Source organism: Procambarus clarkii, chromosome 29 (genome assembly GCF_040958095.1).
Source record: "Procambarus clarkii isolate CNS0578487 chromosome 29, FALCON_Pclarkii_2.0, whole genome shotgun sequence".
Classification (NCBI taxonomy): domain Eukaryota; kingdom Metazoa; phylum Arthropoda; class Malacostraca; order Decapoda; family Cambaridae; genus Procambarus; species Procambarus clarkii.
The window spans coordinates 11,755,059-11,773,963 of record NC_091178.1 but is presented as its reverse complement, the minus strand read 5'-3'; the positions used below and the strand labels follow the sequence as shown (position 1 = coordinate 11,773,963).

Here is an 18,905-nt window from a genome sequence, read left to right as displayed (position 1 = left end):
ACACCACCACTGGAAGTCTTACACCGCCGCTGGAAGTCAAACACCACCGCTGGAAGTCTCATACCGCCGCTGGAAGTCTAACACCACCGCTGGAAGTCTTAACACCGCCGCTGGAAGTCTCACACCACCGCTGGAAGGCTAACACCGCCACTTTAAGTCTCACACCGCCGCTGGAAGTCTAATACCGCCGCTGGAAGTCTGGGGAAGAAAGGGTAGTGAGAGGCGCTTCTGGGACCCGCGCTGGGAGGTGTTCGGTCGCTCTGAATCTTGGCGCCAGCTCCCCGTGATGGAGGCCGGTCATAAGGATCCCGGGAATGACTGAATGTGATAGTTCCCCTTAAGTGAAGGCGTCTAATTGCGGAGTGTCGGTGTAGTTTCGACCGCTACTATTTTTAGGAGAGGATATACAGCATGCTCGAACTGAGGCTACAGTGTGATACAGTTTCTGTATCAGATTTCTGTCTGGCTACAATCGTTTTAATAACGTTAATTAACATGTTCTCTCTCTGTGTACTTCTGTTTTCGGGTCACGTGTCATCACAAGTTCAATTTTTGGTTTGTATCTCGTGTTTATAAAATGATTATTCGACAGGATGAGAGCATCATTTGGCAACCCGTCCTCTGGCTGTGTTCATTCCATCCAGCGGTCGACCCCCAAAGACGTATTCAGAAATTCTAACATGTTGCTCCTTCAAAATAGGAATTTTCTCATATAGAAATTAATATTGTTATATATTAGCATACTGTGCATATTTAGGCATTGGTTAGATTAGGTTAGGTGTTTAGGTTCTGTTGGCGATTATTTGTATTTGTAGTACGTGGGTGAAGCATTTACAGCGTTGTGATTCGAACAAAATTCGTCAGTGCAGCACTTGTTCCGGATATGTTCGAACGTCAGCAGTTGTGAGTCGTGTGTAAACCGCTTTTCATTTATAAACAGGGGGTTTGGCGGGTGCATGGAATCACTTTTGGATCTTTGTTTGGAGGACGGGCTGAAATGTTTGTTAATCCAGTCACCAAACCCCAAGTTCACGGATGTAAAATGTTTTACAAATGACTCACAACTGATGACGTTTGAACAGTTTTCGAATAGTACTTCATTGATGAGCCCAGTTCGAATGGCAACTCCTTAAATGCTTCCAATCATATACTTCAGATGTAAATATTTCCCAACAGAACCTAATCACCTAGTTGTAGCATGATTCACCTAAAAACACCTAAACTAGCCAAAGCTAAGCCAAATTATACAGCAAATTCTAATATATAAAAAGGGTTTATATATATATATATATATATATATATATATATATATATATATATATATATATATATATATATATATATATATATATATATATATATATATATATATAATATGAAAAAATACCAATTCTGAATACGCAGTTCGTTATGAAGAATGCATCTTTGGGGTCGGCTTCTACATGGACTAGCATTCTCTGAGGAAAATTGCTAAATTAACGAATCCAATATACCAAATCAAACCTCAAACCTAACTATGCATAAAAACCCCCAATATGCAACAATGCAAATGTCTATTAGAGAAAAATACCCCTTTGCATTACTCTGTAATAATATCACATTGATCCATTCTGTCACGTGGTTGACATGCATTAGTCTTACATTGACTTATTAATGTCGGCCAATGTCTTTGTCAATTTTTTCGGGTCTTGACGAATAGATTGTGTCATTCTGGCCGCACGTTCCGCAGTCACTACTGTCGTAGCCGACGATTTATACGTGGCGTGAGCAAGTCGCGGACTGAATTCAATCATGGGATCGGATTACGCGGGATCCGACCATGGTCCGATCCGATTTGCATCTCCGGTTGGGACAATTTCGGGCCCTCTGGACCCTGGCGACGACACGCGAGCCTCGTCGTTGGTTACACCACCTCCGTTGGTTACACCACATCGCATTTTGTTGTTAAGTTTCTAGAATACGAAATTAAGAAATGAGACAACCCATGCCGGCACTGTGGCTCACATTATTTATAGATTATAGATATTAGATAGATAACGTTGATATCAGCTGAAGGGTGTAAACAATGAGATGAGAACGCACATGTTTTAACAGTGAGACACAATACAGATGTTTCAATAATGAGGCAGCATGACAGTTGTTTGAAAGACGATATAACATTGCAGTTTTTATTGAAATATTATGTTATATTATGTTATGTTTTATTGAAATATTATGATATATTTTGTAAGATCACAGGTACTTTAGACTTATCACGAAACCAGATATATAAATATGTGATTGTGGCATAAAGATAACACAGAAAATATCAACAACCCAGAAGTCTTAAAAATATAACAATTCAGATATCTTAGAGGAAAGATAATTATATGCTGTACATATTCACGTGTCTTAGAAATAAGATATAACACAGGTGTCTTAAAGATAAGATCACAACCACAACAACCAAGATCACAACATAATTCACAACACGAACCACCAGCAAGTTATAGGAACATCCCATCGTTAAAAAAAAATATGAACCTTAAATAAAAATAATTGCCAATTGTAAAAATTATTTCTCCCGCTGCAAACCTGATGATTTCCGGTCATTCTGTCAGTCCACGAGACTGAAACGAGGCAATGACGGATGGGTCATCAACCAACTTAACTGGTTGATTGATGACGCAAGTCCATTGATCGCTGCAGCGTTTGGGTTTGGTGCTGAAGTATATACTACGAGGAGAGGCTTGAAGGAGGAGTTCAGCTTCCCAAGCTCTCCGGTCTATGGACAGGCTTTTGGCTTGTTATATCTTGGGCCAGCAGGCTGAAAACCGCACACACACACACACACACACACACACACACACACACACACACACACACACACACACACACACACACACACACACACACACACACACACACACACACACACACAAAGTAGTAGTTAGTAACAGTTGATTGAACTCACCCCCCCCCCCCAAGCACAACTAAGTGAACACACACACACACACACACACACACACACACACACACACACACACACACACACACACACACACACACACACACACACACACACACACACAGGATTTTCGGGGGCCCTCGCGGCTGAGTGGACAGCGCTCGGAGGTCCTAAAGGCCCGAGTTCGATTCCAAGCCAAGGCGGAAACAAATTGGCAGAGATTCTTTCACCTTGATGCCACTGTTCACCTAGCAATAAATAGGTACCTGGTTGTTAGACAGCTGCTTCGGGCTGCTTCCTGTGGATGCGCGTGTGTGCGTGCGTTAGAGAGAAATATATGTAGCATATATAATAGAGGACAATAGGTTTCCAACAGCCTGGTTGACCAGTCCAGCAACGAGGAGCCCTGGTCGACGACCGGGCCGCGGGAACGCTAAGCCCCGGAAGCACCTCAAGGTAACCTCAAGGTAAGGATGAAAAATATAGATTAGTTTGAAAGTCAGAGTCCAAGAGCTAATAGCTCGATTCTGCAGATCACAAAATAATAAATACACCCTCACAATATCTACACGACATATTAACTTAATTTTTTATGGGGGGGGGGGAAGGTGGGAGGGGGGGGTGTGAACTAAGCCCAAACGCCAAGGAAGTCTTTAAAAAGAGTCTGAGCCAATCAATACCTGAGTTGTTGACAGTGATCTTATAATGACGCCTACCTGAATCCCAGGTGTTCCCACCTACTTTGTTCTGGGCTCAGGTGAGACTTACTCTGTGTTCTCAGTGATTCGCTCTCCAGGCTGCTGATTGGAACCTCCCAAGGTCATTGGCACTGGATTACATATAGGGGATTGGTGAGTGTGTGTGTGTATATGTGTGTGTATGTGTGTGTGTGTGTGTGTGTATGTGTGTGTGTGTGTGTGTGTGTGTGTGGTTCGTGTGTGTGTGTGTGTGTGTGTGTGTGTGTGTACTCACCAACTCTGGGGCAGTTGTTTGGTCGCGTTTTCGTGCATGTCGTACAGTTTCGTTTGGCTGTTTTAATGAACGATGTACAATTGTTTGGTTGTTTCGTCGTACTCTGTCCACCTATGTGACTGTGTTGGTGATCCCTGCACAATTATTTAACTGTTCTGGTTGATACCTGGTTGATACCTGGTTGATGGGGTTCTGGGAGTTCTTCTACTCCCCAAGCCCGCCCAGAGGCCAGGCTCGACTTGTGAGAGTTTGGTCCACCAGGCTGTTGCTTGGAGCGGCCCGCAGGGCCACGTACCCACCACAGCCCGGCTGATCCGGAACTTCTCTTAGAAGTTCTCTTGTTCGTTGCACCTTTGATTGGCTGGTATGAACCAGTCGTCCCAGTGCAGTGGTTGAGAGCCGTAACGCTATATTCAACGCATTGAATTTATGGCCTCGTAAACGCCCTTAAACCCATCGCCTGAAGGTATCTTGTTGTTGAAAGCATTCGCGGTAGTCAGACAAGTTGATAGTGATTTATTAGGTCGTTTGATTGGCACCGGCTATTTGGGTCGTGTGATTAAGTGCCAGCTGATTGGTCGTTTGATTGGTAGCGGATGATAGGTCGTTTGGTTGGCGCCAGCTGGTAGGTTCCGCCACAAATGATATGGTAGAAGTGCTGATAATCAAAATAGAGATCTTAAATGTAGTTATTGTCCTTGTATATAAGTCACCGGAGGCAAATCATCAGCAGTTTAAAGACCAACTAATGAAAATAGAACACTGCTTGGAAAACCTCACAAATCCAGCCTCAAACATCATTCTGTTTGGAGACTTCAACTTACGGCACCTGAAATGGAAGCACCTAGCTAATGCAGTTATATCAGAAAGAATACCAGGAAGTAGCCTAAATGAACAGGCACATGCAAATGACCTGCTACGGATGTGCGACAGGTTTGCCTTAAACCAGCAAATAGTAGAACCAACTAGGAAGGAGAACACACTGGACCTCATTTTCACCAATAATGATGAATTGATCAGGAACATAATGATTACAAATACCTGTTCTCAGATCACAACTTAATTGAAGTTCTGACAAGAATGGGGAATAGACCTTCAAAACCAGTCCCGATTCCCGGTGGAGGAGATTTCAGCAAATTCAACTTCTATAATAAACAGATAATCTGGGAGAAAATAAACCAAGACTTCACAGAAATAAACTGGGAAGAACAGCTAGAAAATGCAAACCTGAACCAGTGCCTGGAAGAAATAAGCTCAGTAGCACTAGAAATATGTTCAAACCACATACCCCTAAGAAAATATAGGAAGAGATGCAGATTGGAACGAGAACGTCGTTCCCTCTAAGGCGAAGAAAAACGAATCGCGGACCAACTTGAGAGTCACACCCTATCTCAAGAACGGCGAAGAAGGTTAGGTAGAGAAATAGAAACAATTGAACTAAAGCTACAAGAATCATACAAAACCCAGGAGAGGCAAAGAGAGCAAAAGGCCATCAGTGAAATAGAGAGAAATCCGAAATATTTTTTCTCCTATGCAAAATGAAGATAAAAAAACCACATCTAGTATCGGGCCCCTGCGAAATGGAGATGGAACTTTCACCGATGACAACAAAGAAATGAGCGAGTTACTGAGGAAGCAGTACGACTCTGTTTTCAGCGAGCCACTAAACACACTAAAGATTGATAACCCAAATGAATTTTTCATGGATATGATTCCAACATCAAATCATATATCAGACGTCACCCTATCCCCCACTGGATTTTGAAGAAGCCATATACAGTATGCCTATGCACTCTGCGCCAGGCCCTGATTCTTGGAACTCCATATTCATCAAGAACTGTAAAAAAAAAAAACACTATCGCAGGCCCTTCACATTCTTTGGAGACAAAGCCTAGATACTGGCGTTATCCCTGACATAATAAAAACAGCAGAGATAGCACCACTCCATAAAGGAGGTAATAAGGCAGAGGCAAAAAATTACAGACCGATAGCACTAACATCGCACATCTTAAAAATCTTTGAGAGAGTGCTAAGAAGTAAGATCACAAGATACATGTAATCACAGAATCTCCATAACCCCGGACAACATGGTTTCAGAACAGGGCGCTCTTGCCTGTCGCAGTTTCTGGAGCACTATGATATGGCATTAGATGACATTGAAGACAAACAAAACGCTGATGTAATTTACACAGATTTCGCAAAAGCCTTTGATAAATGTGACCATGGTGTTATTACACATAAAATGCGTTCAAAAGTAATTACCGGAAAATAGGCAGATGGATCTACAATTTCCTGACTAACAGAACCCAATGTGTAATAGTCAACAAAATAAAATCCAGCCCATCAACCGTGAAGAGCTTAGTTCCCCAGGGTACTGTGCTTGCTCCAGTACTTTTTCTCATCCTCATTTCGGACATAGACCAGAACACAACCTATAGCACTGTATCATCCTTTGCAGATGACACTAGGATCTTCATGAGAGTAGGCAACATAGAAGACATGGCAAACCTCCAGTCAGACGTAAATCAGGTCTTTCTATGGGCTACAGAAAACAATATGGTGTTTAACGAAGATAAGTTCCAGTTCATGCGCTACGGAAAAAATGAAAATATAAAAACGGAAACCAAGTACAAAATTCAATCAATCATAACATAACGAAAAGGCAATGTAAAGGATCTGGGTGTACTCATGTCGGAAGACCTTACCTTTAAAGAACACAATAAAGTAGCCGTCACAACTGCAAGGAAAATGACAGGTTGGATAACAAGAACTTTTCACACTAGAGATGCTATACCGATGATGATACTTTTCAAGACGCTAGTGCTCTCTAGAGTGGAGTACTGCTGCACAATGACAGCACCTTTCAAAGCTGGAGAAATTGCTGACCTGGAGAGCGTGCAGAGATCCTTTACTGCTAGTAAAGGTTCCACTCAGTAAAACATCTAACCTACTGGGACCGACTAAAGAGCCTAAATCTGTATTCTCTTGAGCGCAGGCTGGAGAGAGATACATAAGTTATTCGTGGAAAATAATTGAGGGGCTGGTCCCAAACCTGCACACAGAAATAACATCACATGAGACCAGAAGGCATTGCAGGATGTGCAGAATACCCCGTTGAAAAGCAGAGGTGCAACAGGTACTCTGAGAGAGAACTCTATCAACATCAGAGGCCCGAGACTGTTCAACACGCTTCCACTACACATAAGGGGCATAACTGGCCGACCCCTCACAGTCTTCAAGAGAGAACTTGATAAGGACCTCCAAAGGATACCTTATCAACCAGGCTGTGATTCGGGCGTCAAGCTGTGAGCAGCCTGGTTGACCAGTCCAGCAACCAGGAGGCCTGGTCGACGACCGGGCCGCGGGGACGCTAATCCCCGGAAGCACCTCAAGGTAGGTCGTTTGATTGTCACTGGCTGTTAGGTCGTTTGGCTGGCGCCAGTTATTAGATAGTTTGATTAGGCATCGTTTATTACTTGGTGTAATTAAGCACAGGCTACTAGGTCATTCGACTGAATCCGGCTATTATGTCGTCTGATTTACACCAGCTAGTTAGTAGGTCATTTGATTTTCACCAGCCATCAGACCGCTTGATTGGCACCGGCTTCCGTATCATAATCACCCCCCATCAGAGGCCAAGATAATTGCTTCGTTGCCCCCTCACTTACCTGGAAACATGTATCCGGACACTTAAGTGTGGATCACGGTCGGTGGAGAATTTCATATTTTCCTCTATGACGATCCGTGTCTGTATTCAACATCAGTGGCGTTCCTCCTAGGAAAAACATAATGGATACATGGTAGAAATTTTTTTCTCGCAGGATGGTCGACTGCCTGGGCAGTAGTGTTCTAATTAATTACTCTTGTAAAGCCTAGTATTAACGAGGCAAATTACACAACTACTGCTTGAGCGCGGACAAAAACGCGGCCATTTTGAACTTCCGGCGATAAGTCAGTGACTTTGGGGGAAGATGATGACGGTGTGTGTGTGTGTGTGTGTGTGTGTGTGTGTGTGTACTCACCTATTTGTACTCACCTATTTGTGCTTGCGGGATTGAGCTCTGGCTCTTTGGTCCCGCCTCTCAACTGTCAATCAACTGGTTGTGTGCGTGTGTTTACCTAGTTGCCTCTACAAAGTGAGACCTAGCTCTAGAGCCCCGCCTCCTAGCTACTGCCACACTTCAACCCGTTCTCTCCACAAACAGGTCGCATTTTTACGTTATCGTAACCAACGTTACAAATTCAACCTATTAAAAAGGTAACAGCTCACAAACATTTCCGTTTCTATGTATCGGACTCGATGGGTTAGGTGGGTTGCTTGGGTATGTTCGTTTCTGCTTTGGCTAAAAGATTTTTTTTTTTTGGAATGGCAAATCAAAAGAAAAGACTACATACTTACCATTCTGCCTGATACCTGGTTGATGGGGTTCTGGGAGTTCTTCTACTCCCCAAGCCCGGCCCGAGGCCAGGCTTGACTTGTGAGGGCCTGGTCCACTAGGTTGTTGCTTGGAGCGGCCCGCAGGCCCACATATCCACCACAGCCCTGTTGGTTCGGCATTTCTTGAAGAAAACTATCCAGTTTTCTCTTGAAAATATCCACTGTTGTTCCGGCAATATTTCTTATGCTCGCTGGGAGGATGTTGAACAACTGCGGACCTCTGATGTTTATATAGTGTTCTCTGATTGTGGCCTATGGCACCTCTGCTCTTCACTGGTTCTATTCTGCATTTTCTTCCATATCGTTCATTCCAGTACGTTGTTATTTTACTCTGTAGATTTGGTACCTGGCCCTCCAGTATTTTTCACGTGTAAATTATTTGATATCTCTCTCGTCTCCTTTCTAGTGAGTACATTTGGAGAGCTTTGAGGCGATCCTAATAATTTATGTGCTTTACGTGTCTATGTATGCCGTATAGGTTCTCTGTATTTCATCTATTTCAGCAATCTCTCCTGCTCTGAAGGGGGACGTGAGTACTGAGCAGTACTCAAGACGGGACAACACAAGTGATTTGAATGTACAACCATTGTGATGGGATCCCTGGATTTGAAAGTTCTCGTAATCCATCCGATCATTTTTCTGGCTGACGCAATATTTGCTTGGTTATGCTCCGTAAACGTTAGGTTGTCAGACATCATCATTATTCCCAAGTCCATTACATGCTGCTTGCCTACTAAGGACACATTTGGTTGTGTTTTGTAACCTGTATCATGTTTAAGGTCCTCATTTTTACCGTACCTGAGTACCTGGAATTAATCACTGTTAAACACCTAACTTGGGTATTTAACAGCCTTAAACACTTTAGCAGTGGTTTAAAAAAGGGTGTTTAACTGCCTTAAACACCCAACTTGAAGGGTGTTAAACTGATTTAAAACCCTTCGAGATATGGTTCCGTCAGTCACCTCACACTCAAGTTCATTCAAGTTGTTTACAACAAAGTTAGTGTAATAACTAACTTTTAGTTAGTTATTTGTTTGTAGTAAATGTGTACATAATTATCCACAGCTTCGTCAGCCAAGATTAATTGTGAATATATATAATTACACGCCATGACCTATACACTTCTAACTCAGGTTAGAAACTGGGACTGATGTTATGTATTGATTAATACTGACATATGGGTACTGTGCAATCACTGATTGCACAGGCAGAGGTTTGTCTGATACTGTGCACCGTCACACTCAGAAGACACAATACTGCACACCGTCACACTCAGAAGACACAATACTGCACACCGTCACACTCAGAAGACACAATACTGCACCCCGTCACACTCAGAAGACACAATACTGCACACCGACACACTCAGCAGACACAATACAACACACCGTCACACTCAGAAGACACAATACAACACACCGTCACACTCAGAAGACACAATACTGCACCCCGTCACACTCAGAAGACACAATACTGCACACCGACACACTCAGCAGACACAATACAACACACCGTCACACTCAGAAGACACAATACAGCACACCGTCACACTCAGAAGACACAATACAACACACCGTCACACTCAGAAGACACAATACAGCACACCGTCACACTCAGAAGACACAATACAACACACCGTCACACTCAGAAGACACAATACAGCACCCCGTCACACTCAGAAGACACAATACAGCACACCGTCACAATCATAGTTCTGGCGGTGGTATTACTGTTGTGAGCCACACACCTGCCTTACTCAGGGTGTGGCTCAGCTGGCCCACACCTGCCTGGGTGGCGTTAAAAGGGGGGATGTGGCTGAACAATGTTGCCTTAAGCAGATCAGGTCAGTGGGAGAGGCTCGTGGGAGCATCCAGGCTGTTGGTTCTTGGCGAGGCTACACTATGTTCTCCACTGTTTACGCTCCAGAACTGCCCGCCCTTGATGGAGGCAGCGAGGCACGCCCGGTGACATCAGGGCATAGATTGCGTGACATTAGGGGCAAGGGTTACGTGACATCAGGATAAACATCACACACATACTAGTGACTTCCCCCCTTTTATGATCTGGTTTGCTTCAACACGCTGCAAACCACGAGAATTGCTTTCAGTTGCGACACACACACACATCGTTCTCAGCGTTCGAATCCTCGTCACGGCCCTTGTGGATTTGTTCATTTGATGCATCACGTTAGTGTGATCTCTGTATGGGATCGTTCTCAGGATCACACATAAGGCATATTCCGTAATATTAAATGGTCTGCAACCTTGCAAGGAAGTTGTGTTCTGGGAATTAGCAACACGGGGGTTAAGGTGGGCTCTCAAATATTCGGGTTTTCAATGCATAGTCACGACAGACTTAAAATTTTCACACGGGAATACTTCATACGTGACTTCGTCAAATGTCACTTATTCACATATGACCTTTTCATAGGGGACTACTTCATACGTGATCACCGTGTATTATAGTTTATATTATATAGAGAAAGAAATAATAAATGGGGATTTATATATGTTTTTTTCTATTGCGGTTGTAGTGGATGTGGGGCTAGTGGGCCCCCTCCAAGCAACATCTGTTACCTGGTTAACTTGTGTTCTTTTAAGGGCTTAGCGTCGCCGCGGCCCGGTCCTTGACCAGGCCTCCTCGTTGCTAGGTTGGTCAAACAGGCTGTTGAACGCGACTGGTCAACAGCATGGTTGATCAGTTATCCTTTTGAGGTGTTTATCAAGTTCTCTCTTGAACACTGTGAGGGGTCGGCCAGTTATGTCCCATATATGTATTGGAAGCGTGTTGAACAGTCTCGGGCCGCTGATGTTGATAGAGTTCTCTCTCAGAGTACCTGTTGCACCTCTGCTCTTCATCGGGGGTATTCTGCACATCCTGCCATGCCTCCTGGTCCCATGTGATGTTATTTCTGTGTACAGGTTTGGGACCAGCCCCTCTAATATTATCCACGTGTAAATTATTATGTATCTCTCTCCAGCCTGCGCTCAAGAGAATACAGATTTAGGCTCTTTAGTCGGTCCCAGTAGGTTAGATGTTTTACTGAGTGGAACCTTTACTAGCAGTAAAGGATCTCTGCACGCTCTCCAGGTCAGCAATTTCTCCAGCTTTGAAAGGGGCTGTCATTGTGCAGCAGTACTCCACTCTAGAGAGCACTAGCATCTTGAAAAGTATCATCATCGGTATAGCATCTCTAGTGTGAAAGGTTCTAGTTATCCAACCTGTCATTTTCCTTGCAGTTGTGACGGCTACTTTATTGTGTTCTTTAAAGGTAAGGTCTTCCGACATGAGTACACCCAGGTCCTTTACATTGCCTTTTCGTTATGTTATGATTGATTGAATTTTGTACTTGGTTTCCGTTTTTATATTTTCATTTTTTCCGTAGCGCATGAACTGGAACTTATCTTCGTTAAACACCATATTGTTTTCTGTAGCCCATAGAAAGACCTGATTTACGTCTGATTGGAGGTTTGCCATGTCTTCTATGTTGTCTACTCTCATGAAGATCCTAGTGTCACCTGCAAAGGATGATACAGTGCTATAGGTTGTGTCCTTGTCTATGTCCGATATGAGGATGAGAAAAAGTACTGGAGCAAGCACAGTACCCTGGGGGACTGAGCTCTTCACGGTTGATGGGCTGGATTTTATTTTGTTGACTATTACACATTGGGTTCTGTTAGTCAGGAAATTGTAGATCCATCTGCCTATTTTTCCAGTAATTCCGGAAAAATATGGTTGGAATATGGACGCTACGAGGGCTTACCGATTTTACGTTAGTCCTCAATACTGTCCAGGACTAAAATATAATCAGTGTATACTTTAGTATACTCAGTATACTCAGTGTATACTCAGAAGCGGGATACCCCTCTGAGAGTATATATCCCTTGTGACATTTCCTGTTAAGTAGCACTAATAATAATAATAATAATAATAAAGAAGACTGTTGCACAGAGCAGCTCATAATTATCATAATATCGACATAATAAAATCCACAAACCTTAAAAAAAAGGGGGGGAGGAGAGAGGGGGGGGAAATTGCCTGGGAATGTAAATTCGTCCCCCCCCCCCCCAACCCCCTACCCCTTTTCTTTGACGTTCAACGAACATGAAAAATGAACGTGTGGGAACGATGCCTGGTCTGATTTATTTGCCGGGCCCAGTCAGCGACTCCGTTTACAAGATGGCGTCCAATCCCTGGAAACACAAACAGAAACTGTCTCTATTTTCCGCTTGTTACAACTTGTAATAAAGTTGTTACATCTTGGCTTAACGTGTTTATGACGTATTAGAACGTTGTTACAACTTGCTATATTGGTTGTTATAACTGGTTAGGAGGTGTTAAAACTTGTTCGAACGTTGTACCAACGTCGTAGTTTCGGTGTGTGTTTGGCGGGATGTTGCTCTTGGACTGGCTGTGGCAACCTTAAAGCATATATATAGTAGAGAGAGGGCGTGCCGCAACACAACGTGGGTAGAAGTCAAGTCCAATACAACACAATGGAGTTTAAAACCTATACCTACCTTACACAGCGCTAACCTAACCTAACCTAACCTAACCTACCTTACACAGCGCTAACCTAACCTAACCTAACATAATCTAATACAAATTAACCTAACCTAATCCAACTGAACCTAAGACAGCCTCACTTGAAGCAAATATTAGCTAATCTAGCAGTATAATCGGTGTTTATGAAACGGAAAACGAGCCTTGCGTTGATTCCGAGGATTAATGTCTCTACGGCCCGATCTCCTGCGTGGTTGGTGATCAAGCAGGATTACGACATAGACGTAAATCTGTGTATTTATGTTTGTAGGTTAGCTTAGCATTTTAAAAGCATTACAATCACCTTCTGTGGTTGATTGTTCAATAAATCACTGAACTATATGTTAAACAGATCTCTAACCCTGTCCATGGAAGACAGAAGAAAATGGTTAGCAGGATTATGCTAGTTCCAGGAGGCCTGGTCGACGACCGGGCCGCGGGGACGTTAAGCCCCGGAAGCACCTCAAGGTAACCTCAAGGTAGTCAGCATTGTCAATGTGTGGCCACGTCTGTGGCAGAAACAAAAACTAATCACAGCTCGGTTGATGAAACACGCCGAAGAATGCGCTCTCGTCTGCGTTGTGGATCCCATGTCTATGAAAGTCTCAGGAAGGGACCCCATGGTAAAGATGGATCGGTATATAAAGTCATTTTCAATACCGTGAAGCTATATACACTGAGGACATAGCCATTCACACTGTCAACAAAATGGCAATTTGCAATCGACCTTCAGTATAGTCTATCATTCTATAGTCTATATCATTCTATTCATTCTATCATTCTATAGTCTATCATATCATATAGTCTATCAGCTATCGTTCATCTGGTACTTTCATCACTTTATTATTATTATTATTATTTATCATTTAGGTAATATTGTTACTACCAAACACTTCTTTGTAGATTAAGATGCCGTAATACAAAAGGAAAATCAATTTCAAAATAAAACTACGAATTCGAATTTTGGGTAAGTTTGAATATAATTACATTTTTAGTTATCACATAATTCGTGATTACATTCAGGTTTCCAATTTATTTTTTTCGAAGTACGTCATTAAATTGATGTTTTACTGCAAATAATAAATAAGTGGAATAATTTTCACTTTTACATTTAAAATAGATTTATTTTTACAGAGTAAAAATATCACAATTGTATACATGAAAATAATCTCTCAATAGGAACAGTAAATATAGCAAGAAAACATGAATATATATCTAAATCTAAATGTCTAAATTAAACTAAATATACAGAAAACATGAATATCCCAAGAGAAATATTTTGTATCTCTCCCGCCTGCACTATAGAGAATAGAGATTTAAACATGTTAAATAATTCCAATAATTTAGATGTTTTATTGAATAGATTCGAACAGTAAATGATCTTTGTACGTTCTCCTTGAATGGGGCTTTCAGTGTGCTAAATTATATTCCATCAAAGACTAGTTTGATTTGATTTTTTTCTGCTTAATAATTATCTAATTCTTGTCTAATTATTTGTTCACTAATCATCACGCTCCCAATCATTTTGATTAAAAAATTGGCCAAACTCATCACGTGTTAGATGACCAATAGTTCATTCGACTCCCTAATCTTCATTTCTATTCAATATGGAAAAATTTTCCGTGATTTGACTTCACTGAACAATGAACTTATTTTTAGTTGTTCTACTTTTTGGTTTAGTTAAACCTCTTCATATGAATTGTTTATCCGTAATTTTTTTTATATTTAATAAGTGACTTTAAATCTCATAAACGCTTACTTTAGATAGATAGTATTCTATCCTGGTGATTTCTCTCTCTCTCTCTCTCTCTCTCTCTCTCTCTCTCTCTCTCTCTCTCTCTCTCTCTCTCTCTCTCTCTCTCTCTCTCTCTCTCTCTCTCTCTCTCTCTCTCTCTCTCTCTCTCTCCCTATGTTAAATATAACGTTGCTATGCTGCATATTTGTTGATGGCCTGTATTGCTTGTTCTGATCAATACAGGCAATCAACAAATTTGCAACATAACGTTATATTTACCATAATTACTTTAATACTTTGATAGTGTTGCATAAATTGTGCATATGGTTGTAAGTATATCGAACAGCTAAAATCTAGTGAAACATTCTATGGAAAACCAAAGCCCCATTTTGCTACATAGGAGTCATTGGATGTCGCAATGGGTGCCGGTCCTACTTAAAGTGGGGGCATGGAGTTAGACTCTGAACCACCCTATGACCATCTCTAAACAATCACCAATCACCATGGAAAATTGCGTGAAGGTAAATGCGAACGTCTGCCCTCCAATCTGGTACCAGACAGACAGATATTCTGTTTTATACATATGTATAATTTTTCATTAGTTTAATCATGTTGCACATTGCATATAACAATATGTTGTAATGCATTGTGAGGTATAGAGGTCCGTGTTAGCTCCCGAGGGTTAGCGGTCCTCAAGGTTGTCACACACACACACACACACACACACACACACACACACACACACACACACACACACACACACACACACACACACACACACACACATACACACACACACACACACACACACACACACACACACACACACACACACACACCTACAAAATCCTCAGAGGAATCGACCGGGTAAACAAGGATAAACTATTCAACACTGGTGGGACGCGAACAAGGGGACACAAGTGGAAACTTAGTACCCACATGAGCCACAGAGACGTTAGAAGGAACTTTTTCAGTGTCAGAGTAGTTAACGGATGGAATGCATTAGGCAGTGATGTGGTGGAGGCAGACTCCATACACAGTTTCAAATGTAGATATGACAGAGCCCAGTAGGCTCAGGAATCTGTACACCATTTGATTGACAGTTGAGAGGCGGGACCAAAGAGATAAAGCTCAACCCCCGCAAGCAAAAATAGGTGAGCACACCTCAGTCCACCACGCCTCATAATCAGCTTTGTGATAGACTTGGACCGTATACATAGTTTCTCTTACACATTGTTTCGTGGTTATGTCGAACCTGATTTCTGTTTTTTATAATTTTCTTTAACCAATTTTCTTTTTCACTATTTTTTTTTTTTTTGAAAGAGTGAGGAAAAGTTGTGGCAATGGGTGGGATCGAACTTACGTCCAATAGATTAATGAGGTTGTCGTGGCTTCATTGTACATGTATTTCTCTGTTTGCTAGCTTTGGACTTTATATTTTATTTCTCTGGTTGGCTCTGTAATAGTCTGATTGGTAAAGCTGACTTCACCTGTTTTCAAAAACTCTGTACCTCAGTTTTTATTTAAAAAATTTTTATTTCTAGTTTTTCAAGTTGTCGCACTACAACTTAAAGTAAAGTTTAGTTAACTTTTAACCAACAGTAAAGTTTTTATGGCATAAATGTTGGTAATATCTTTCTGCTCGGGTTTATCCAGCTCTGAGGCCTTCACGTGTGTGAGTTTTATTATTAAAACTATCATTTATCTTCATTTAGTACAATGCACATTGTTTTAACTTTGGTGTCTGTTATGATTCTATTTTAAATTTTCTCTTGGCACATAATTCTGCTTTCTCTACTTGCCCAATTTGTCTCGGTGTGTAAAACAGTTTGGTTTATACTCCGTAATTGGGTGTTACGTTAATAGTTCAGTGTTTTCAACATTCATTCGTGTTTCTGTTATTGTAGAAATTTTTATTTTTCGTGTGCACGCAAGTGCCGAAAACGCATTGATTTTAAGATTGATGCTTTTGGTGTTTGTTATTCTTTTATATTTTATATAGATATAAAGCTATATTTTATATAGAAGATAAAGCTATATTTTATAGCTTTAACTTCTTGTGTTCTCTACTGCGTCCCCTTCTTCTTAACATCACATCGAGTACGCTTCTTTAAAATCTCTAGTTTTGTTTTTTAATGGCAACATTTAGACTACCAGCATATCCCACCTTTGAAATTGAAATTGAAATAAGTTTATTGAGGTAAAATACACACAAAGGGATGAGGTAGCTCAAGCTATTCTCACACCGTTCAGTACATCGTGTTAATATATACATATAAACACATCACAAGCAATAAACATATTACCAAATATTCTGAGAGATAAACATCTACATTTCCTCCTATACTAGGAGGTGAAAGGACGACGACGACGTTTCGGTCCGTCCTGGACCATTCTCAAGTCGATTGTCGACTTGAGAAACACATTCTCACAATCGACTTGAGAATGGTCCAGGATGGACCGAAACGTCGTCGTCCCTTCACCTTCTAGTGTGTGGTCTGGTCAAACTACTTCAGCCACGTTATTGTGACTCATCGCCTGCATATCCCACCTTAGTTATGATCTGAAAACTTTACCTTTCCCAGGGCACAGATGACTACTCTCAGGACTATATAGTTTACACACTGACAAATGGCTAACTTTACTGGAGAAAATTGTAGTGTGTTGAATCAAACCAGATCATAGAGGAGAAGTCCCTCGTTATGTGCTCTTTACGGGCTTAAAGTACCTAAGAGGCTTACAATTAGAGTGGAATCAGAAAGGCAATTTAAAATCAACATGGAAGATAAAGCAAAGACTCAATCCAAGTTCCTTCAAAACCTCATCAAGAGAAACACAAGAGTTAAAGACTTGATGCAACTAAGAATAGGAAAGAACTCATTCACTGAAAAACAGGAGATTCCAAAAGGTCTTCACAATAGAGCAAGGCTTATGTCTCGAAGTGAGAGATTTTGAGATGACCAGAGATGAACTAAGAAGATAATACCTGCTTGAGCTGCACACTCCTAAGGCGGTGAGACCCGATAGAGTATCACCGGGTCTTAGAGAGAGAGAGAGAGAGAGAGAGAGAGAGAGAGAGAGAGGGAGAGAGAGAGAGAGAGAGAGAGAGAGAGAGAGAGAGAGAGAGAGAGAGAGAGAGAGAGAGAGAGAGAGAGAGACAGAGAGAGAGACAGAGAGAGAGAGAAAGAGAAAGAGAGATAATACAGTTCTATAACTGGTACAGTTATAGATACCATATAGAAAAAGAAACTTTCAGGGAATTGGACAGAGAAAAGAACTTGAAAATTCATGTTACTTTGAACCTGTTACTAGAAGTCCACATCAAAAGAATACAATCAGCGGCATATGCGAGGTTGGCCAAAGTAAGAACAGCCTTTAGGAATCTGAACAGGATCTCGCCGAGGGCCTTCTATATCCCATATATCAGACCCATTCTGGGATATGTAACACAATTACACACAGAAATCACAATAACGTAATGCATCAAATGAACGTCGTAGCTCAGTCGATTAAGGCGGCGTCTGCGATGCTCCCGGACGCAGGTTCGAATCCTCGTCACGGCCCTTGTGGATTTGTTCATGCAGCACAAGTGTGAATTCCTCGTCTCGTTAAACAAATTAAGATTTTGAAGACAATTCAGAGGCATGTCACCAGAATACTGTAGACGCAAAGCAAAGAGACATCAATAGCAGAGCTGAGAGACATCAATAACAGAGCTGAGAGACATCAATAACAGAGCTGAGAGACATCAATAACAGAGCTGAGAGACATCAATAACAGAGCTGAGAGACATCAATAACAGAGCTGAGAGACATCAATAACAGAGCTGAGAGACATCAATAACAAGAAGAAGAGACAAAAAATGAGCTAAACTTCACGCCACTGGAAGGTAGAAGAAACGAGGGAGACGCGCTGAACAAATACAAAATTCACTGGAAAATGGACAGGACAAAGGACAATTAACATATAGCATGGATTTGGGATGGGACGGGGGAAAGGAATGGTGCCCAACCACTTGTGGACGGTCGGGGATTGAACGCCGACGCGAGGAAGAGGAGGCAAACCTCTTCACACCTTTAAATATAGATATAACAGAGGCCAACAGACTCTGTTATAGCGATTGTTGTATATAACCTATATATCAGTGGCTTTAGGGTTGAGAGGCGGGATCTGAGAGTCGAAAACTCCTCCGTAGTTTGTAGTTTATACATTGAGGACCATAACGTACAGAGTAAGACGTGCTAGTTAAGAGGACGAGTTGAGGATTGAGT

General features: G+C 41.7%; 1 protein-coding gene across 1 annotated transcript in view; it reads left to right on the top strand.

Annotated features, from left to right (window-relative positions):
• LOC123765069 (homeotic protein empty spiracles) overlaps positions 1–18,905 on the top strand; it is a 107,357-nt gene that overhangs the window by 24,700 nt on the left and 63,752 nt on the right. The gene's annotated exons all lie outside the window — the stretch shown is intronic.